Below are 23,742 nucleotides of genomic sequence, written 5' to 3' on the forward strand. Positions count from 1 at the left end.
CTGTATTATTTTGTTTCTTCTGCTAACCTTGTTTTCCTTTTGCTAACTTTGAGCGTAGTTTGTTCATGTTTTCCTAAATCCTGGAGGGGAGAGAGACTCCTAAGCAGCCTCTGCAACATTAGTGCAGAGCCCAGTGTGGGGCTTGAACTCATGAACTGTGAGATCATGACCTGAGCCATGATCAAGAGTTGGACGGTTAACTGACTGCACCACCCAGGTGCCCCCGGTTAATAGTTTATAAATACATTTATTTGGAAAACTAAGGTGTTGACAATCAACTGTCAGCAATCACTATTTTTGTGTTTCTTATGTTGTTAAAAGTCCAAGTCTGAGACCCACTGACTACACATTAATTACCCTTCTGCTAAGTGGTGGATACCATGTGTGTTTTTTTGTTTGTTTTTTTTAATTTTTTTGTAATGTTTATTTATTTTTGAGAGAGAAGAGTGGGGACAGAGAGAGAGGGAGGCACAGAATCTGAAGCAGGCTCCAGGCTCTGAGCTGTCAGCATAGAGCCTGACATGGGGCTCAAACTCACAGACCGTGAGATCATGACCTGAGCTAAAGTCGGACGCTCAATGGACTGAGCCACCCGGGCGCCCCGCCCTCCACCCATGTTGTTGGTTTTTTTTTTTAATTTTTCTTGATTTTTTTTTTTTTTGTTTTGACAGAGACAGTGCAAGTAGGGGAGGGGCAGAAAGAGAGAGAGAATCCCACGCAAGCTCCACACTTCCAGCACAGAGCCTGATGTGGGGCACGGACCCATGAACCATTGAGATTGTGATCTGAGCCAAAATCAGGAGTTGACTGAGCCACCTGGGTGTCCCAATGGTGGACGCCATGTTCTGAGCTGAATATATGAGACACCCCCTGAATATAGGGCACAACCCTTGCCCCTGTGGGTCAGCTACGTGAGGGCAAGGTAGTCCGTATTTTTACTTCTCTTTCTTCTCTACACTATGCCTCACACATAGTAGGTGATAAAGAAGCATCTTTTGAACGGGTGAACAAATGAGATCGTGTCACATTCGTCTGCTTATCTGGTCACCGTTGGTAATCACTAATCTCATCAACTAAAATTTCTTAAAAATGAAAAGGTGTACTACCAGTGAAACAGTTCCCTGTGTAGGTATATGAGATGGAAACAAAGGATGGGGAAGGGAACCAACTCATTGATTTGGACAACTCATTTCATATCCTGCACTAAGACGTACTGACTTTGTACCTCTCAAAACGTCACCTTTGAAAGTTGAGACATAGTGGAAACATTTGGGCATTTGCCGGACCTCTTCTCGTCTTCTCTTTCCACTTTCAGTTCAGTAAAACCTCCTTCCCTCAAATCATACACATGCACGCGATGTGTTTTTAAAGAAATTATAGAGACCATGGCAGACACATCGTATTTATTATTTTTGAGCAGGTCAAATAGTTCCGTCTTCTTATTATATAGTGTGGGCAGCCATATACCCTGCTTTTCTACCTTATAAGACCTGGAGCCTTAGTTCAAGTTGCCTGAAGAAACTCCCTCCTTTCAAATTTGGGTAAGGCTGTCTGCACCTAGAAAGCCCTTTACCTGAATTGATGAGAGTAAGAATGGTTACCTAAATATCTGATTAAATAAAGTTGACGGAATATCTTTAGGCCTAAAATGTGCTTTCCTCATTCTCAAATAAACTCCTATTATCTTTAAAGTTTTGCCATATGAAAATGTTTGCTAATGGTTTGAGGCGAAACATTAATATTCAAATGTAAAGTGTTCTTTCCGCATCAATGAGAAGTTCCGTAGAAGAATGGGCAAAACACGAACAGTGAATTCACAGAAGGAAAAAAAAAAGACAATAAATGTATGAAAGACCAAAATAACAATTTATGAGACACCGTGCTTATGAAATACCCGTCACCAAAAGCAAATAGAGAAACTGTTAACCAATTTTCATCCTTCGTGTTGACATCAATGAACAAAATATTAATAAACAGGCCCTGGCAAGGATCCATGCTTATGTATGGTTGATAGGAGTTGGTAGGACGTTTTGTACTCAAATGTAAGTTGGCCCAGCAATCTCGCTTCTAGAAATTTTTTCTGAAAGCTACCATCATGGGTGCCGAAATGTTTATGAATGGGGTATTTTCAAACGAGATTTCTTAGTAACGGTGGAACACTGGAAGTAACCTCAATGTCCACCAAGTAGGTAAGTGATTTTCTAAACCTGGAGTTAGCTGTGCCATAGGATTCCAGGCAGCTTTTATAAATGCCTGGGATGGAAAACTCTCCAAGATATGTCAAGTGGAAAACATTTTAAAAAGCCAACAAGCAGCATCTTGCAGATGGTTATAGGCAAAAAAAAGAGCATATACACAGAAACGTGTATGGAAATTTACCAGAGGAGGATATGGAAGGATGTAGGCAAAATTGTAGAAAGTTGGTATTTCCGGGGATGAGAGGACAAAGAGAGAGAATAGGGAGCCTGGGGACAGTGAAAGGAGCCTCCCTCATATGTGTTATTATGATTGTTTTCATTTTTTTTTTTTTTAATGTTTATTTTTGGAGAGAGGGAGAGCGATAGAGACAGAGCATGAGCACGGGAGGGGCAAAGAGAGAGGGAGACACAGAATCCGAGCAGGCTCCAGGCTGCGAGCCGGCAGCACAGAGCCCAACTCGGGGCTCGAACTCGCAAACCGTGAGATCATGACCTGAGCCAAAGTCGGACGCTCAACCGGCTGAACCACCCAGGCGCCCCTGATTGTTTTAATCTTTTAAAAATACAGTACATTCGAGTGTTTTGTAACTTAAAAATGAAAAAAAAAAAACCTGCTTTCAGTTCAATGTAATGAATGCTAGCAAAGAGTTACATTTTTTTTTTCCTGAATTATTTGTAGTACTTCTTTGTGTATTCTGGATAGTAATAATGGATTAAATACATTCAATTCTTCTAAACTGGCGCTTTTTCTTAATTTATGGTGTCTTTTTTGTCCAGAAAATATGTTAACTTTGTGTGATCAATAGTCTACTAAGGTTTCTTCCCCTGTACACGTCAAGATTGTAAAAATACCATCCAGAAATTTTACTCTAATTTTTTTTTTTTTTTTATGGTCAAATGCACGGACCTCTTTGGGACACCTAAAATGTTTTTCTTTTCTGTAAAGTAGAGGTTTATCGTGAACTCTTTTCCTAAAGGCTAATTGATCATCTGATTCAAAATTTCTTACATGCTTTTCCTTTCATGCTAATTTAAAATGTCAATTTTAGGGGCGCCTGGGTGGCTCAGTTGGTTAAGCGTCTGACTTCAGCTCAGGTCATCATCTCACAGTTTGGGAGTTGGAGACCTCAGAGCCTGAAGCCTGCTCAAATTCCGTGCCTCCCTCTCTCTCTGCCCCTCCCCCGCTCATGCTCTGTCTCTATTTCAAAAATAAATATTAAAAAAATAAACATAAAATAAAATGTCAATTTTATCATATATAGATTATTAGATACATAGAGGTCTGTTTCTATATTTTCTTTTCCACTGATAATTTTTTCTGTCACTTTGTGAATACCACAGAGTTTTAATTACTGTAAGTTTGCAGTTTGTTTTACGGTCTGATAAAGTTTTCACTAGTGCCCTTGTTTTCCAAACTTTCTTGACTATCTTTACCTATGATTCAGCTTGTGACATGTCACTAAATATCAGACTGTAATTTTTATTTGAATCATCTTTATATTGAATCATCATTTTATATCGAATCATCTTTAACTTACAGATACATTTAGGAAAATTTATATTTTTATAATATTGAGTTTTTAGAACATTTCCACTCACCATTTAATTAGGTATTCTTGTATGTTTTGTGGTTAATTTTGGTTGAATTATTTTGTTCACACAGGCATTGCTTATTTCTGATTACTGTTATTTCTAGGTAAATTATGGTTTTTATTACTGTTATGAAAAACATGTTTTATTGCTATTATAGTCTCTGGTTGATGATTCTTGTCTTATGAAAGCATATTGCTTTTACAATATTGATCTGGTAGTTGGTCAGCATCCTTGAACTGTGTGGTTCTCACTATGAGTTTGTCCATTCTTTTCTTAAAACTTAAAGATAATCACAGTCTGTAAGTTACGACCTTCTCCCCTTTTTCATTTTAACATTTATTTTGTCTTCATAATTTTAATACATTAACCAGAATCTCTAATACAGTGCTAAACTGCCTCAGTGAGAGTCAGCTGCCCTGTCTCTTTTGTGTGTGAGTTTTGATAGGAATGATTCTAACATTCTAGAATTAAGTATGATCTGGACTATACATTTCTGGTAGATTCCATATTTCAGATGGCAACATTTTTTTTTTCTATTTTAGCTTATGTCTTGTTGTTGTTGTTATTTGCTTGGTTTTTCATTTAAATCAGTAATGCTCTTAGGGAGCCTGGGGGGCTCGGTCTGTTGAGCATCTGACTCTTGAGTTTGGCTCAGGTCATGACCTCATGGTTCGTGGGTTCGAGCCCAGCGTCAGGTTCTACAGTGACAGTGCAGAGCCTGTTGGGGATTCTCTGTCTCGCCCTCTCTCTCTGCCCCTCCTTGATCATGTTCTGTCTCTCAAAATAAAGACATAAACATTAAAAATGTAAATCATTAAGGCTGTTTATACAAAGGCATCGTAATGCATTGGTTCAGGGAACAAGTTGGAGAATCCAAATTCTGCATATTCTGTGTAACTGCACCACCTACCTTCCCTGGGCCGCACCTTTTTCTTTATCTGAGAAGAGGGAGAACTCATAGGATCTACTCCACTGGGTTATTTTAAAAATTAAATGAGTTTAAAAATTAAATGAATGTGAAAAAGCTTACCATGGTGCCTGGTACCTAGCACTCAACAAGGATTATTATTTATTGTTATTATTACTATTACAGAAATAGTCATTTGATTCTCATTTTTAAAAATATAGTGACTTATATTAAATCATTTTTTTGGTATTGCACTATCTTAACGTTCCTGAGGTATACCTTTTTTGGTCGTGATTCATTCAACCCATTGTTGGATTTCTAGTATTTGCATCCGTTTGTAATACCTATTTGCGTCTCCGGTTTTCCTTATGGATGTGGGAGTGTCTGTGTGCTTATATAGTTTCTATAAAATTTATCTTCAAAAATTTTTTTAACATTTATTTATTATTGAGAGACAGAGAGACCCAGAGCATGAGCAGGGGAGGGGCAGAGAGAGGGGGAGACACCGAATCTGAAGCAGGCTCCAGGCTCTGAGCTGTCAGCACAGAGCCCGTCGCGGGGCTCGAACTCACAAACTGCAAGATCGTGACCTGAGCCAATGTCGATCGCTTAACCAACTGAGCCACCCAGGTGCCCCCGTAAAATTTATCTTCAAAGTCTGGAGTCCACTTTAGGAACAGAGCTCTAACATAGTTCTGTGATTATTGGTGTATTCAGGTTTTTATTTTCTTGATAAAAACTTGATTCTCCATATTTTTCTAGAAAATAATTTTTCTATGATTTCTATATTTCGCATAAAAGAGTACCAAATATTCTCATATGAGTCTTTTCAAATATCCTCCATTCGTATAGAATTTTTTATTTCTTATTTTTAATGCGGTTTCTTTTTTCTCTCAATTTAATTATTTATATTATTGTTTTTATTATTATTATTTTTAATGTTTATTCAGTTTTTGAGAGAGAGAGACAGAGCGCGAGCAGGGGAGGGACAGAGGGAGGGAGACACAGAATCCGAAGCAGGCTCCAGGCTCTGAGCTGTCAACACAGGGCCCGATGTGGGACTCTAACCCACGAACTGTGAGATCAAGACCTGAGCTGAAGTCGGAGGCTCAACCGACTGAGCCACCCAGGTGCCCCAATTACTTATTTTTAAATTCTAAGTTAGATCTCCAGAAGTTTGTCTGTGTGTGTGTGTGTGTGTGTGTGTGTGTGTTGAGACTAGTGTTTGGATATATTCTCATTGATTTCATTTCTTAATGTAATCTAATTTATACTTTTATCATCATTGATTTATTCTTTCTCCTTTCTTTGGATTTAGTTTAAAGCTATCATTTCTAGTTATTGAGCCACATGCTTAGATCATATATGTTGAAAGGTTCCTTTGTTCCATATTTACTCATTTCCTCAATCACTCATGAATGATTGCCGAACATGCATGCAATGAGCATGAATTGAGTTCCCACCAAAGGTATTGAAACTGTTTTTCAAGACATGTGGGAGACACTGGAGGTACTAATTACTCATAAATTGGAAAGGAAGTAGATTTTGAAAAGAAAGAATGAAAGGAAACAATCAAGAAAGCCAGCAAGAAGGGAGTAAAGGAAGGGAAAGAGGAAGGAAGAAAAGAAGGAAGGAAGGAAGGAAGGGGAGGAAGGAAGGAAGGAAGGAAGGAAGGGAGTGGAGGAAGGAAGGAAGGAAGAGAGGGAGGAAGGAAAGAAGGAAGGGAGGGAGGAAGGAAGGATGGAAGGAAGGGAGGGAGTGGAGGAAGGAAGGAAGGGAGGGAGGGAGTGGAGGAAGGAAGGAAGGAAGGAAGGAAGAGAGGGAGGAAGGGGAGGAAGGAAGGAAGGAAGGAAGGAAGGAAGGAAGGAAGGGAGTGGAGGAAGGAAGGAAGAAAAGGAAGGAAGGGAGGGAGGAAGGAAGGAAGAAAGGGAGGGAGGAAGGAAGAAAGGGAGGGAGGAAGGAAGGATGGAAGGAAGGGAGGGAGTGGAGGAAGGAAGGAAGGGAGGGAGGGAGTGGAGGAAGGAAGGAAGGAAGGAAGAGAGTGGAGGAAGGAAGGAAGAAAAGGAAGGAAGGGAGGGAGGAAGGAAGGAAGAAAGGGAGGGAGGAAGGAAGGATGGAAGGAAGGGAGGGAGTGGAGGAAGGAAGGAAGGGAGTGGAGGAAGGAAGGAAGGAAGGGGAGGAAGGAAGGAAGGAAGGGAGTGGAGGAAGGAAGGAAGAAAAGGAAGGAAGGGAGGGAGGAAGGAAGGAAGAAAGGGAGGAAGTAAGGAAGGATGGAAGGAAGGGAGGGAGGGGAGGAAGGAAGGAAGGAAGGAAGGAAGGAAGGAAGGAAGGGAGGGAGGAAGGAAGGAAGGAAGGGAGTGGAGGAAGGAAGGAAGAAAAGGAAGGAAGGGAGGGAGGAAGGAAGGAAGAAAGGGAGGAAGTAAGGAAGGATGGAAGGAAGGGAGGGAGGGGAGGAAGGAAGGAAGGAAGGAAGGAAGGAAGGAAGGAAGGGGAGGAAGGAAGGAAGGAGGGAAGGAAGGAAGGAAGGAAGGGAGGGGAGGAAGGAAGGAAAGGAGGGGAGGAAGGAAGGAAGTGGAGGAAGGAAGGAAAGAAGGAAGGGAGGGAGTGGAGGAAGGAAGGAAGGAAGGAAGAAAGGAAGGAAGGAGTAAGAAGGAAGAATGGTTAGCGTGAAGTAGAGAAAGACGCACTAACAATATGCACAAGGTGCTATGAAATGACTCATCTCTAACTGAGGGACAATAATAATTGCTCTCCTTACCTCAGAGGCTCATTACAAGAAACAAGTGAATTAATGTATGAGAAAGTATTTGGGAAACCTGTACAGAGCGATTAAGTACAGTAGGTCGGGGGGGTGGGATAAATCCTAGGTTTCCGCATGCAATCAGGAATGCTGCCATTCTCAGCGTCAGCTTCGTCTCTCATTGTGTCGCATCCTTTTTAACATGTCATCCAGGAAATTCACACTTCATGTGTGCCTAGTGCTTCGCCTGGATTGCTCTTCCTCTGTTGAACGCTGTGCTCTGAAATAATTTCCCCTGTGAAATACCGAGTTCTTCCGTGTGTTGCACAACCGCGTAACTCCCTGTTCCCTCAAGGGATTCTCTCCAAGCCACCTCCCGTGTAGGTTGTGCTCAGTCTTCTGTTCCGGGTCGTACCACTAGGGAACACGCTGTGGTCACGCGGTACCATCAGCCCGCGGGGCCACAAGCCTCGCGCGGAGGAGCATCATCTCCTTGCAGGGCCTTTTCCGAATTTGGGTGACGTGTGGTTGGCAACAGGCCCCCATCATTCCACTTCTGACTGCTACGTGCTGAAGGGCGGTCACTTCTCTGCCTGCCTCCGTCCACAAATCTCTCCCCCCTATTAAGACACGTGATTTGATAGTTGCTATTTTGGGGACACAGCTTTAGCCAGGTACCGTAGGATAGATTTCAGATAACATATTCAGAGGCCTTATCAATCGCAGTCTCCAAGGTAGCCAAAGACATTCTTTTTAGCTCGTAATCTGATTTCTTGTGACCTTCTAGGGATATTCAGTTCCTGTGGACCTTCACTGCCTTTGGAGATATCCGTTCCTTGATGTGCTTTGCAATTGTTCTAGGATGCCAATATCAGAAATATAAGGCAGGTATTGTCTGTATAGCCACCGTTCCCTCCCATCTTCTTCAAAAAAGAATCACCTTCTTCTTTGTTTCCCAAGTGTGCGTGGTTCCAGAAGGTGCTGCCAGTCAGATAAATTGCGCCGCTGGCCAAAAGGGTATAACTTCTGATCCAAGCCGAGCCAGTCAGAACACTTCACTTCTCTTGCCAAAACCATTAGTTCAGGAGGGTTAATGGCAGCTGAACGATGGCCTCCCAAATAGGATCACATCTTGGTAATCAGAACCTGTGTAAATGGCATATTACATAACAAAGGGCAATTTAAGTGCCAGATAGAATTGAGATTGCTGTTCAGCTGACCTTAAAATAGAGAGGAGACTCTGCAAAATCTGGAAAGTCCCAACGTGATCCCCAAGGTACTTCAATGTGGAAGAGAGAAGCAGAGAGGCCAGAGGGATGAGATATGGGAGCCCAACCCACTACTGTGGTCTTGGGGAGGAAGGAGTTTGGATAGAAGAAGGTCTGTGATCTCCAGAAGCTAAAACAGGCCAAAAATGGATTTTTCCATTAGATTCTGCAGAAAGGGATTCAACTCTGCCAACGCCTTGAACTTGGCTACCCAACAAGACCCATTTCAGACTCCTGACCTCCTAGACTATAAGGTAGTAATTGTATATTGTTTAAGCCACTGAGTTGGTGGTGATTTGTTATAGCAGCAATGAGAAACTAATACAAGGGTGATCATGCAGATAACCTAGACCAAGAAAGCCCCCTTTTCCCCGCGGATTTTTGAGACCTAGCGAGTGGGTCAAGGACAAGGCCAGGGAGGTGTGCCAGGAGATTGTAGAAGACAGCCAGTTTGCAAGAATGAGCTGAGAAGGGCAGAGATGGAAGGATGGAAAATGCTTCCTCAAATCTCCCTCCCCACGTACGGGCTCTGCAGGACAACGTGGTCCCCTTCCCTATACGCTAGTTTGAACTGGGATGCTCTGTCCCTTGCCGTTTGCCACTTGAAAAGACGTGAGGAACACAGGGGCTAAATGTTGATGTAAGAGAGGTTCCTGATGAGGACAGCCTCAGCGATAAAGGGACCAGCTCAGAGAATCTTCAAGCCAAACATCCCCAACCCATGACCACAGTGTTGTTCACAGAGGGAAATATGCGCGAGGCTCCTGATTGCTTTCAAACCTGCCTCCAGTGTTTCAAACCCCGTCTCCAGTATTCCCGGAGTAGGTCAACTCTTGGCTCATAAAGAATTGAGCATCTTTGAGACTCACATTTACATATTACAAAAGCATGTGTGATAGGATCACACAGTTACTCCCAAAACACTCCCACGTGCAAAGTGCGTATAGCTATAGATAACAGGTACTAGATCCAGACGTATAAATGTGTTTGATTTTTCTCATGGCTCCTTGCTTTTTTTGCTGCGTGGAAGAGACCAATCTGGTCATCTCAGCATCATGGTTGAATTTGGTCAGTGTCTTCCGACAATATAATATCCTTCAGATAAAATTTCCAGTGGGCCAGAGATACCCCGTCCTTTCTTTTCTCCGAATTAGTGTTATGCACACTTTGTCCTCAAGCCTCAAGGAGAGACTAGGTCTCTGGGTCCTCAAGGAATCCTGGCCTCTCCCACCAAGAGAGAAGATGGTGCTCTGGGTGGCTTCCTGCATCGGTGACACTTGGTGTGAGGGCCACATCCTTGGGTGGCACCCTGAGTCTGTTTGAACTGACGGTCTGCCTCATTCAGCCTGGCCGGGTCCCACTGATGCTCCCCAGTCACCGTGGCGTCTCCCACCATGAGAATGGCTCTTCTGAGTCACTGTCGCACCGGCCACCTGGCCCTGGGTCTGGGCTGTGCACCTGATGGCCTCGACTTTGGACTCCTGACCCTTTCTGGTCCCAGCGCTCCCCTTGACAAGCTGAGTGTCCCTCATTCAGGGACACCCTACGAAGGGTCTCTGACCTGGGTGTTCTCCAGCTGTAACTGAGGGGAGCTCGGGAAAAGTCAACTATGCCCCCTTTCTCTGCAAGCTCTGAATTGACCCCTTATCGGGTCCCAAACACAGAGTTGGACAAGGGAGCTGTGTCCATGATATGCCCTCATTTTATCAAAGACACTCCCTCTTTTGGCTAAAACTTACAAGAAGGAAGACTGTGAAATCCATGCGCCATGTCCTCTGTTCCCGACCTCTCACCCATCGTTTCCCCTCTTGTCTCTGACGCCATTTCCTCCAGCATCCAGATTCCAGCTTCAGGGCTACCTTATGACCTTCAGAGGGGTGGGGTTGGGACTAACATGAGACCAGTGGAATTTTTAAAGGTTTCGCCAACTCTGCATATGTATGGTGGATTTTCATTCAAAACATTAAAAAAAAAATTTTTTTTTAATGTTTATTTTATTTATTTTTGAGACAGAGAGAGGCCGAGTATGAACGGGGGAGGGGCAGAGAGAGAGGGAGCCAGAGAGTCCCCAGCAGGTGCCACCCGGCCAGCGCGGAGCCCGAACCCATGCAACCGCGAGGTGGTGACCTGAGCCGAAACCAAGAGTTGGATGCTTAATCGGCTGAGCCACCCAGGTGCCCCAAGGCAGTGACGTTTTTAAAAGGGAGCCACACGGGAAGTAGAGAAAGACACTGCCGTTGATGGTTTGCTAAGGGTCCAGAAGTTTGCCGGAGCTTATAAAAGTGAGGCCTCAAACACTCAGTGACTTACCGACAGATAAATAAGCACACGGATAGGGAAGTAACAGTATGATCCGTGTATCCGCATGGTCTGGGCATCCAGAGATCCCATACCGTGTATTGTTGGCAATTCACAAGGAGCAGAATCTGAAACTCAGGCGGGAAACGTAACAACTCTCAGGTCCACCTTTGTGTGCAGATGTTGGACAGGTGGAAAAGTTCCAACACAATTTCTTTCCTTCTCAAGTGTTTTTTCTCTCTCTCCTTTTTCTCCGCTGGGGGGCTGGGGTAGGGAATACGTATATCTAACAGCAATTTGATTATTGACGCAGCAATGAAAGCTGGCGGTTTGGTGATTCTTCGGTGGACGCCTGTGGGTGACCGTCTCCCGGCGTCTTTACGCGGGTCTGCAATGTCTGGCCTGAAAGCCACCAAGCAGTTGCCTGATACACGCAGCTGAAGGGGACTCAGTGAGGGGGCAGCCAGTATCCCAGCTCCCAAACATGGTAGAGGGGTGAAGGCATCAGGGGGCTCAGAAAGCCATGGATCTGGAACCATGCCCCTACCCTGCCAGCTTTGTGACTTTGGGCACGTTATTCACTCCCTGGGCACCTCAGTTTTCGCATCTGGAAAAAGGGGAGGATAATCTTATGCTGTCGGGATTAACTGAGATAATATATGTAAATCTTACAGTTGGCAATTTTTATAACGTCCAGCAACTCTGCCGTTTACTACTGGCCTGAGCTGGAAAATTCGTTTTCAACCCTCCATTGGGGTTTATTTACTTATTAGCACATAAAAATTCAGGATGTCCAGTTAAATTTGAATTTCAGATAAAAAACGAATAACTTTTTTAAGATGAAATACGTCCCATGAAATATTTGGGACTAAAATATCTTCTACTAAAAAGGTAGTTGTTGGGGCGCCTGGGTGGCTCTGTCGGTTGGGCGTCTGACTTCAGCTCAGGTGGTGATCTCACGGTTCGTGGGTTCGAGCCCCGCGTCAGGCTCTGTGCTGACAGCTCAGAGCCTGGACCCTGCTTTGGATTCTGTGTCTCCTTCTCTCTCTGCCCCTTCCACACTTGTGCTCTGGCTCTCTCTGTCTTTCAAAAATAAATAAATGTAAAAAAAAAATTTTTAGAAAGGTAGTCATTATTTGAACTTGAAATTTAAACGTTTTATTTTTATTTTGAGAGGGGAGACACAGCCTGAGCGGGGGAGGGGCAGAGAGAGAGGGAGACAGAGGATGGGAAGCAGGCTCCAGGCTCAAAGCTGTCAGCCCAGAGTCCGATGCGGGGCTCAAACTCACAAACCGTGAGATCACAACCCGAGCCGAAGTCGGATGCTCAACCGACTGAGCCACCCAGGCGCCCCCACTTGAAATTTAACTGGGCATCCTGCGCTGTATCTGACCCCTTGTCTGATGGATGAGCACATTTATGTTTCCCCCATCTTCTACGAGAGCACGATTGTGAGCCTGAGCTAAAAGAAATACACGTGCAAAAGTTGCGTAAAATGCAACGCACGATTCGCACACAAGGGAACGACCTCATTATGAGCGTGGGGAGTAGACTCCTCTTCCTCTCTTCCAAGCAGACTGAGAAATGCACGGTGAAAGTCAGTGAGAGGTGATACTGTGAGTCACAGACCAGTTAACCCGATCACCTCTTCCGAGGGGCCAAGAGTCTCTGGATTACTGGCGACAGACTGCTCTGTCTCATTACTCTGCATGTGTAGATTTCACTGTACTTTTTGTACTTGGGGAGAAGAGGAAGGGGAAGATTGTGAAGGGGACTGCCTGCCTTTATATGGGGAGGGTTATTTCTTTATTAATGAACTTTCTAGACATGCAGTTTGGTTTTTTCCAGCGCATTAAGATTTTCATCAGGTCTTTTCTCCCGGAGTGGCAAATCACGAACGTCTTATTTCAGGAACAATCACAGGAGGGGCCATTTTGGTGCCCCCCCCCCCAATATGCCAAAGCTGCATTTCAAGCATAAATACACCTTCAACGGAGAATTACAAGTGAAAAGTCGAGGTAAAACAAACAAACAAACAAAACTCAAGGAGATTTTTCACTCTTACATGGCACGTGCATCCAGGAAACAGAAGTGCTCAAATACTTTCCTTTTCAAAGAAAAGAACATCTTCAAGTATTTTCCATCTCTTCCCACGGCCCAGCACTAGGTATCAGAACAAAATAGGTTCCTGCGTAACCCAGGCAATTTCTCATGATACAGTAAATAAGGAGAGAGTGTGAATTTTGCCTCGACAATGCTTGCTTTACCAGCTAATTCTAATTCCGTCTCTTTAGGAAAATGAATAATTCATTGCATTAAAAACTTAGTCAAATCAATTATTTGCTAGAATGTCGTTGACAGAGGGTGCCAGTCATAGCACCGAATTGTTGTTTTTAAATCCATTTTGCTAGCTTCACGTAGACACTGCCTCCTGGAACCATCAACTTGGCAATTTCCTCCGAGATACAGAGAAATAAATCTCCGGGGACCCTTGGCCTTTGACTCTGGAATGCAGAAGCCTTGGGCGAAGAGAAACATATGCTGGGCACCCGCTCGAACGCGGACAGACACCACGCAAGCCCCACCCCTGCATGAAATTGGTAATTTCCCAACCCAAGGGCCTGGTTTTCAGCTGGCAGGGGCCAACCGTCAGGATAAAGCTCTCTGTGCATAGACACTCGGGGCCATCGTGTGTTTATGGACACAAATTGAAGATCAGATCCGGTGATGGAGTCTCCGGCCGCAGCTTGAAACCAGCCCATCAGTGTCAGGTTCTGTTAAGTACCTGATTTCAGCACTTTGGAGCAGTTCCGGTGGGTAGAGAGGTTCTGTCAGGGTCAGCGCTTCAGGCCAAGTTCAGACTCTCCCATTTGCCACAAACGAGGACGATGGGAAGTGAGCTGCGAGAGTTTTAGACTAATATTTAGATAATTGCAATTTATCTCATCTTCAGGATCAAGCTGATTGAACCTGAGCCGAGTTTGAGCCCGACTGGGTTTACGAGGCCTCCTTCCTCGGAGCTGAGACGTTTGAAGGAAGAAGAAAAGCGAGACCTGGGATTTCCGGCCGACCTTGGAACCAAGAATGACCAATCCCGGTAAACAATAAGAGGGAGTATAAACAATCACGAATATTGCACAGGCCCTATCTCCAGTGCCGAGAAGAAATTAATTTCCTATTTGGGTCCCATTCACATAAATACTTCTAATGATGTATTTAAATCCAGACTCTGTTAGATCCTAAGCGCACACAGTACCTGAGCCAACAGCGGGAGCCTTGCATTTAATTGGTTACTGTAATAAACATATAAAATGTTGTGTTTTTTTTTTTTTTTTCGTGAGAGGACAGAGCAGTGGCTACATAAAAGGACATCAAATGACACATCCTCCATTTCCCAGCAAATAAAAAAGCCATCAGCTCATAACAAGGCGGTGATAAAAGGTGCTGAGGCCAGTAAGATTAAGACTTTGTAATAAGGTTCAGGAGCCAAAACTGACAGCCATTTTCTTTTATATTTATCATGTCCTCACATTGGGGTGAGAAGCCATGGCTCTGTCCCATTGCTGGCGAGAATTTATAGCAGCTCCATTATTAGGAGATTGCAGTGAAATGGAGTAGAGGTATGGTTTTCTGAGAATGTTACGATAGCCTCCTACATTATACACTTGACAGGTTCGTCAGCTCTTAGTAACAAGCCTTGTAAAGTACTTTAATATCATTAGCACTATTTTCTTAATGTGTCTGCTCTCCTCACAGCCTGAAAATCTCATATATCATAGGCTGGAGGGAGGCATGAACTCCTATCTCCCCTTTTCTGGCTTCTTAAATGTGATTTTATAGTCACACGTAGGGTTGATATTTTAATCAAAATAATGCAGCCATTTTCCTTTATTGATTATCAAGTAAATATGTATAAATATGTAGTTAGGGGTGGGCAACCCTTTTAGAGGATATTGAAAACGCATAATGAATGGCTTTCCGGGGTAATCTTGTCGCTGCCTGCTTCCTTCAGTAATGCTATGGGCCAGGAGTATCTCTTCAGCTCTCCTGGCCCAAAGGTCTGTGGAGTCCACGGCGGGAAAGAGGAACACGGGCCAGAACTGAAATTCTGGAAGCACGTTCCAGGTAGGCAAGGCCTACACCAGATGCCTTTTTTTTTTTATTTTTATTTTTTTTTTTATTTTTATTTTTTTTTAAATTTTTTTTTTTCAATGTTTTTTTATTTATTTTGGGGACAGAGAGAGACAGAGCATGAACGGGGGAGGGGCAGAGAGAGAGGGAGACACAGAATCGGAAACAGGCTCCAGGCTCCGAGCCATCAGCCCAGAGCCTGACGCGGGGCTCGAACTCACGGACCGCGAGATCGTGACCTGGCTGAAGTCGGACGCTTAACCGACTGCGCCACCCAGGCGCCCCACACCAGATGCCTTTGAAATTTCCGCAGTCCGTGTCTCTGTTTCTGTAAGCTAGCATGAATCGCAATATATTCGGTGGTTCGTGTCGCATTCCCAAAGGGCAAAGTTTTATTTCAAGACACAGAAATCCTGTAAGGTGTTTCTTCCTTTCTTCCTTCCTTTCCTTTCTTGGCTTACGTCCGTTTACCTGCGATGGCTGGTATTAAACCCAGAGACCCCACAGTGCGAACGTTTCGTTAAGTGTTTTAAATTTGAAAAACAAACATGTATTGCTTTGTGAATGTAATAAAATTATAAACTTGGTTGAGAGCTCATGTATAAACAGGACATACATCTTCATAGGGGCTGAGTTTATTCTTAACACGATAAGTAGTCTCATATATGACCTTGATCAAAACATTTGAAGGATTGTCGGCAATAGCGTGAAATCCATACTAAAAATAAGGATGGGGACACACACACACACACACACACGCACACAATATCAAGAGAATCTTACGACATCCAGTAAAATTCAGCCAAATTGTTCTGTGACTTAAAAGCAAGTTAGAGTCAAATGTATCGTTCACTTCAGTACTAGAACTCAGAGCAAAACATCAGCCATGTGTAGGCAGTGGAGACAGTATCAGTGTCAAATTATCTACTATATGCTGCCCTGGATGTGTATTCAACTCGTTACTGGATGTATGTGCTGATTCCCACCGCCACTCTCTCAAGCGAGAAATCAAAGAGTCTCTCTGTGGAGTGCCTCCTTTTGAATGAAAATCACTGCACCGCGCTCAGGACCCACAACATAGTAGGTAATCAACAAACATTGGTTGGAAGAATGAGTAACTGCGTCTATCCTTTCCTCCATCCTGTGTTGGGATTTCTGCTCCTGTTTGCCCGGGGCCATCAAAACCGGGTACCTGCAAGAAACAGACACACATCAGAAGAGAAGAGCCGTAGCGTCTCAATCTGAGATTGAATCCCATCCATGCTTGTCTTCATTAACTTGCACATATGCTTCCGCGTTTACAGCGGACAGTTTGCAGATGATCTCGAGGCGGTTGCACTGTATAAGGACAAGGAAGCACCGCTAGGCAGTCCCCAAACTGGCTCCAGGCAAATTATTGGAACGTGTCTAAAATACTTAACCGTTCAAAAGGTGTTATTTTGAAAATAAACAACCCAAGAAGAATTGAGACCTTTATCTCTGTCCCCACATATGGTCTCTCTGTTCCTCGGTTGTACAAATATTCCAAGACGTAGTTCACAAAGTGAAACTGTCAGGTTACATTTTGTCAGTTTAATAGCTTTGTTTCAGTCTGTTTAAAAACGCCCTCCTAAATTCTGTCTCCCCTTTTCACTTGGCTAATTTAGGCGCAAAGATGATGGTTCATATTTCAGACCACCTCTCTTCCCACCTGAGCAAGAAGACAAGGCAGGGTCAGGCCCATATTTTTGTCTGTTTTATAGTCAATACAATAACTGCTGCTGATAGATTAATTATATAGTAACTACGGCTGATTTTTCTTAGAAAGGAAATGATTAAATCGTGTATTTTTCAGCGGGGTCTGGTCACCACATGAGGACCTAACCTAACCTTTTTCAAGTACTTTATGTCTCTTCACCTGAAGGAAAACCATTAATTTGATGAACGGAGAAACTGTCCTCAGAAAATGCTACAGTTCACACGATCTAGTTAACATAAATACATTTTTAATATCTGTCGATACGTAACTGTTCCTCATCAGTCACATGCCTGGTCATAAAATCATTTAGTCTATTTATTGCGAGAAATCATTAAGAATTAGACTTATCTAAAGTCTGTAAATTTGCCAAGCTTACAACATTTGATCCCATTGAGAAAATATTTTTTGATGAAGTCTTTACGTGTAAAACAGTGGGGTAATTAGTCAAAATCATCGACTGAGGATTTATGGACATTCATGTGTCTAAACAGCTGTTTAACTTCTGAACACTGATGCACTGACATTCAAAGACAACAGTACAATATGGAAAACGAAGAAGAAATTTAGAATCACCTGGCTGGTCTTCCTCAATCAAAAATCAATTGTTTGGGTTTTCCCTTCCTTGGCAAACCGCCTGAGCAGGAGTAGTTGTAATCCTTCTTCCCATCTATGCCCAAACAAGGCATACAGGGAGCAAAGGTGGATTCCTTATCAGTCCTTTGTACATCTCATGGTATAATTTAGCTCCTCACCTCCAACTTTGAGTTTCCAGAATCTGTATGACATTCCAATTGGTCAGAGAGTTTGGGCCGAAAGCCTGGACGAGCATGTTGACTCTGTTTTAGTGTCCCACAGAAAACACCAATGTTGGGTTAATTAGCTAAGAAGATTTCAGTTCAACTCACTACGTTTATTAGACTCTGGGACAAGGATTGTAAAATCAAAATGTCACCTTGATGATCTGTTGTCCCCAGATTGAATCATGTTTCAATGAATATGCTGATTACTTTGATTTGGTGAGGATCTAGGGCAATGGGAGTTCTCATCACGGCTGAATGGGAAATAAATTGAGACGGCCATCTTGGACAACAGTTGGACATTATCAGGTAACTTGGTAATGTGTGAATCTTCCAACATTGTAATTTGGCTTCTAGAAGTACACCTGAAGAAATGGTTCTAAAAGTGCCCAACACTGTTCAAAATAGTCTAAAACTGAAATAACCCAGATGTCCATCAACAGTAGAATGAATATATGTGTGTGTGTGTGTGTGTGTGTGTGTGTGTATATATATATATATATATATATATATATATATATATATATATGGCATAGTCATACAATGGAAACTATAGGCTGGAAAAAGGGAATAGCTACATGTATGACCATCAATGATCACAAAAACCTAAGGTTGAACAAAAGAAGACAGTGAAAGAGACACACATATGACTCCCATTCCCGTAAAAGTTTTAAAAAAGTAAATCCAAATCTCATACTGATTAGAGATCCATATGAATGTGAAAAAAAGTCTAAAAAAAAAAAAAAGGATGGAATTGTTAACACAAAATCCCGGAGAGTAGTATGATGAGTGGGTGGTAGGTATAAGGGTTTGTGTTTTTTTTTTAAAACACCAAGAATTTAAGGTGTACGTACATAATTTATTCATCTTTAGAATATACATTTTGAAATTCAAAAAAAAAAAAACAATAGATTTAAAAAGTAACAATAGATGAATAGAGAAGCAGTAGAAATGAGTCCAAAGACCCACCTCTGCTCCTTTATCTCATTTCACTTTTAAAAATCTGTCTGATGTTGGGGCGCCTGGATGGCTCAGTTGGTTAAGTGTCCGACTCTTGATCTTGGCTCAGGTGATGATCTCATGGTTCATGGGATTGAGCTCTTGCATTTGGGCTCTGTGCTAATGGAGTGAAATCTGCCTGCTTGAGATTCTCTCTCTCTCTCTCTCTCTGTCTCTCTGTCTGCCCATCCCTAGGTCCCACTCTCTCTTTCTCTCTCAAAACTAAGTAAATAAACATTAAAAAAAAATACTTCTGACACAATCATGGAGTAGCCTTTGGTGTAGACAAAAATAGCGCCCCCCCCCCCGACCTCTGCAAATGGTGCATTTTGCTTCTGCAATGGAAGTGTGTTTCTGTAGTCTATCAGATTTAAATCAAATGTAGACAAAGATCATTTAACATACATGGGAATTAGGTGAGATCTCATGTGTTCCATCTAATACTTTTTATATACCTCTGATAGTTAACAATATGTATGAGGATTATGATTTCAAATCAATTATTCAGACGCTGAAGTTAGCCAAATGCAGTCCATTAAAATGACTATTGTTTTATGTTCCTGTCTCCTTTTAAGACCATTTTCAAAGACTAAATCAGGCACTTAAGGCACTATCATTCCATTTTGCCCAGATGTGTTCATGATGTAACTTTACCACTGTGGCGTAGTTTTAGAAGATTTTGATAAATTCTCTTCTTACATTTCAAAGTAGTGGATACCATGTGAATAGTTTTCACCTTTGTCTTATTTTCCAAAAGCAAGCGGAAGAAGGGGGCAGATATCCCGTAATGCTTGCCAAACAACTCAACAAGAACAACAAAAGAAGGCACACAGAGCGAAATGTCATTTTATCCTCTCTCAACAACCCAGTAGGCTTCATATGATTATTAATCGTCCCCTTCTAATAGAGGAGAACAATGATGCCTAGTGAATAGAAGGACTTGCCCAGGGGCGCCTGGGTGACTCAGTTGGTTGAGCCTCAGACTCTTGATTTCTGCTCAGGTCATGATCCCAGGGTCCTGGGTTGCAGCGCCTGCATTGGCCTCCATGCTGAGTGTGGAACCTGCTTAAGATTCTCTCTCTCCCCGTCCCTCTGCCCCTGTCCCCTGCTTGCGCTCTGTGTCTCTCTCTATAATAAAAGAAAAAGGCTTGCCCCAAATAAGTGACGACACTCAGGTATGAACTACGGTGCTTTGTTCTCTCTCCTACTCTGAAAAACCTCCCTCCCTCCCATGTGAATCAGCAAAGAGTTTATTACCGTAATTAGGCACATGTCATGTATGCATACGGGCAAAAGACTATCTTCGCAATGTTCAGTGTAGTTCACGTACATCATTAAATTATTTTGCAAATTCGCATCATGAGTAGCATTTACTATTGGTAAATTATGTCCACATCAGGCATATAATATTGCCATCTTTTTAAGTTAAAGACATCAAAGAGTTTTTAATAGAAACTGTAAAATATTTCCTTCCAAAACATTTTTTTTTCCCCCAGCTCTCTTTTCCTGAGTGAGCCTGACATTTCTAGGAGATGATTGTCATGTGTTTATTTCCATTTCTCAGCGCCCTTCCTGATCACACCAGGCTGGTAATTAGTAAGATAAAAATTGCTATTGGATCATGCAACATTTCAACTGTCATCCTGCTGGATTGGGGGAAAAAGTTACACTGCGCGATGAGAACCCAGCGGTGCGATTGTATTGACTTTTATGTCATGTTTGTTTCAGTTTACCAGTCAAAACGAGTTTCACAGCTCCTCCTGGTCCAGAAGGTTCCGTTTGCTTTATGAAAATGAAGCTGTCTTGTTTTCTGGTTCATAAATCATTGTCAAGCAGAGCTAGATAACAGAAACAAGTTCAGATTCCAGAATGATTATCCTTAGAGATGATGTATTAAATATACAGAATACAACTTGATTTTCATAAGCCATGTTGACTTGGCAGGACGAAGGCTTCAGGGGAAAATTATCTCATAAGAGGAGGTGTGAGAGCCTGCACGATCTAACCAGGTGGGGATGGTGGGGGGGGGGGGGTGGGCGGCAGAAAGTTGAGCATATTCGCATAGAAACACGTGTGTTCTCCCATTTCCACTCCGTTATTTACCTGCTGCTGCTCCTTGAAGCATTTAGGTGCCTCTTTATTTTATGACCAATATAGGAATCCTCTTTAGAAAGGAAGAGGTTTCCTTTTTTCTTGTCCCTTCATTATCTGCCATTTCCCTTTCATCCTCTTTTTGAATATTCTGATATCTTGTGAAGTCCTCTGTCTCTTTATATCATAAGCTCTTCGCCCCTGAAATTAGGTGTGGTTTGAGTTTTACCTCTGGGGTAGCACAGCCTTTCCGCAGGAGGCTTCCTGATGCCTCGCCAGAGCCAAATCAGGGGCCATGGGAGCAAAGTCTGAAGGAAAATCACAGTGGCGTCACAGAGAGTCACAGGGATGTCCTGAGATTACAACAGCCCCTCTGGCAACCGGCAGAATAGGTTTCACGCACATGCCTTGTCCCGAATGTGCTGAGACTGACTTTCCCTCTAAAGGAAGAGGTCAGACGGCCAAGCAAAGCCAAGTGCATTCATCCCACTGCGAAAGAGAGATGTTTCTTCGGTGTGAAAAGTGTTTCGCCTCCCACCTGACTGCTTAGTTCCTACTGGAGTTTCCAATCTCGTTTCAGACATCCCTCCTCAGAAAACCCTCCCATCCTTCCCAGCCGCCTCTGCAGTCCTGTTTCTCTGGGTATTCACACTCTTCGCTGTCCCCCCCGCTCTGTCCTTATTGCTGGGATAATCAAGAATTAATTGCGTGATTCGTTTCTGTAATACTGCTCTTACTTGGTAAGATGGAAATTCCGGGGGGCTAGCTGGTCATGTGTGATCACACAGTTGTGGTCAGGCACATACCACAGAGTATTTTGGCATTAAGGATTTGGAAGCAGAGGGTCGCCTGGGTGCTCAGTTCGTTGATCTCCTGACTCTTGGTTTCAGCTCAGGTCGTGATCTCACAGTTTGTGAGTTCGAGCCTCGTGTCAGGCTCTGTGCTGACAGTGCAGAGCCTGCTTGGGATTCTCTCTCTCCCTCTCTCTCTGCCCCTCCTCCCCCCCCCCCCCAATAAATAAGTAGTTTTTTTTTAACATTTATTTATTTTTGAGAGAGAGAGAGAGACAGAGCACGAGTGGGGAAGGAGCAGAGAGAGAGGGAGACACAGAATCGGAAGCAGGCTCCAGGCTCTGAGCTGTCAGCACGGAACCCGATATGGGCCTCAAACTCAGGAGCCATGAGATCATGACCTGAGCCGAAGCCAGATGCCCAACCGACTGAGCCACCCAGGCGCCCCTAAATAAGTAAATTTTTAAAAAGTATTTGGAAGCAGAGCATAAAGGAAAAAAGACAGGTAGCTGAAGCCACTCACAATTCTGAGTAAAATTTGGTGTAGCAGGGCATTTGGATGGTGATTCAAGACGTAGTCAGGATTTAATTCTATTTCGGGGGCGCCTGGGTGGCTCAGTTGGTTAAACGTCTGACTTCAGCTCAGGTCATGGTCTTGTGGTTCGTGGGTTCCAGCCCTGCATCGGGCTCTGTGCTGACATCTCAGAGCCTGGAGTCTGCTTCGGATTCTGTGTCTCCCTCTCTCTCTGCCCCTCCCCTGCCTGTGCTCTCTCTCTCTCTCTCTCTCTCTCTCAAAAATAAACATTAAAAAAAATTAATTCTATTTCAGTTAGGTTTTTGTGCTCAGGCTGGAAGGCAGCCTTCTCCAAAGAGCAAACTAACAGAAAATGTACAGATATTGGCATGTATTTCTGTATTATGAAGACGAGCTTTCTCTGCTTTCAGGGAAAAGTCTTTGATTTTCCTAAGATAAGAGAATCAGCTGGGGAAGGAGAGTAGGTCTGCAAGCAAACCCATAAATACCACAAGTCTCTAGTTTGGGATTCAGGAAGTTGTAATCTGATTTTACCTGGCTTATCTGACTGATTTATTATTTATTTACAAGACTAGCATCTTCACTCATTTATTCAGCAGGAAGGCAAAGTGAGGAATTGGAAAGTTATTTGAAAACTTTGATAAGTACAGTCGGTTAAGCGTCCGACTTTGGCTGGGGTCATGATTTTGTGGGTTCGAGCCCCACATCCGGCTCTGGGCTGACAGCTCAGGGCCTGGAGCTTGCTTCAGATTCTGTGTCTCCCTCCGTTCTCAGCCCCTTCCTCACTCGTGCTCGCTCTCTCTCTCTCAAAAATAAACATTAAAACATTAAAAAAAAAAAAACTTTGATAAATACATGTAACTTCATGGGATCTTCACCTCAGTGTGTATTTTCAGTAACACACTCAGAGACCTCTGTCATGTGGATAATTGTCCCAACTTGTCACTTCACTGTAATTGTAAAAACAAAACAAACAACCCCCCCCCCCCCGCCCCCAATAGGACACAACATTTTCTAAGCGAAGGGCAAAGTCTCTATGGAACTTTGGATTTTCTCAGAATACATGAGATTTCTAGGCAGTTGGTTAACTCATACGGACTTTGCAGCTTTTAGAAGCATAGAGACGTTTGTAAATAGAGTCTTGTTTTTATATACAACTATTATAAGAACACTGGGGCTTTGCTCTTTAGGAAGAGAGAGTTTCTGTGGAACAATCAATAGAGAAACCCTGCATGGTTTATTTTCTATTATGTATACCTTACAGGTCATGGAGTCAAGTACTATGGCAGGGTTTCTAAAAGGCTGGTGATTTTTAGGAAAGAACATCAATAACATATGTAGCCGAGCAAGCTAAAATAATTACAATCAAATTTCATGCTTCAGGGCATAAACTGATTTCCTGCAAGGGTCAGGAAGGAATTACGCGGCCTTCACCAATGTGTACTGCATTGGGTAAACGACTCCCCTATTTTTGTTTGGTGTGCCTTCCCCCCCCGCCCCGAAACTAATATACTGATCAGTGCTCTTAAGAATGCAGCTCAGCTTACCATACGCCCATCCTTGGTTGCATCATACCTTTTTTGCTTTCTTCCTGGTACCTAAGAACCTTTTCTCTAGCACAGCGCACTGGACGGGGCACAGGTTGGGAAGCGTTGC

This window comes from Panthera pardus, unplaced genomic scaffold, assembly GCF_024362965.1.
Source record: "Panthera pardus isolate Hobbes unplaced genomic scaffold, ASM2436296v1 HiC_scaffold_24, whole genome shotgun sequence".
Classification (NCBI taxonomy): domain Eukaryota; kingdom Metazoa; phylum Chordata; class Mammalia; order Carnivora; family Felidae; genus Panthera; species Panthera pardus.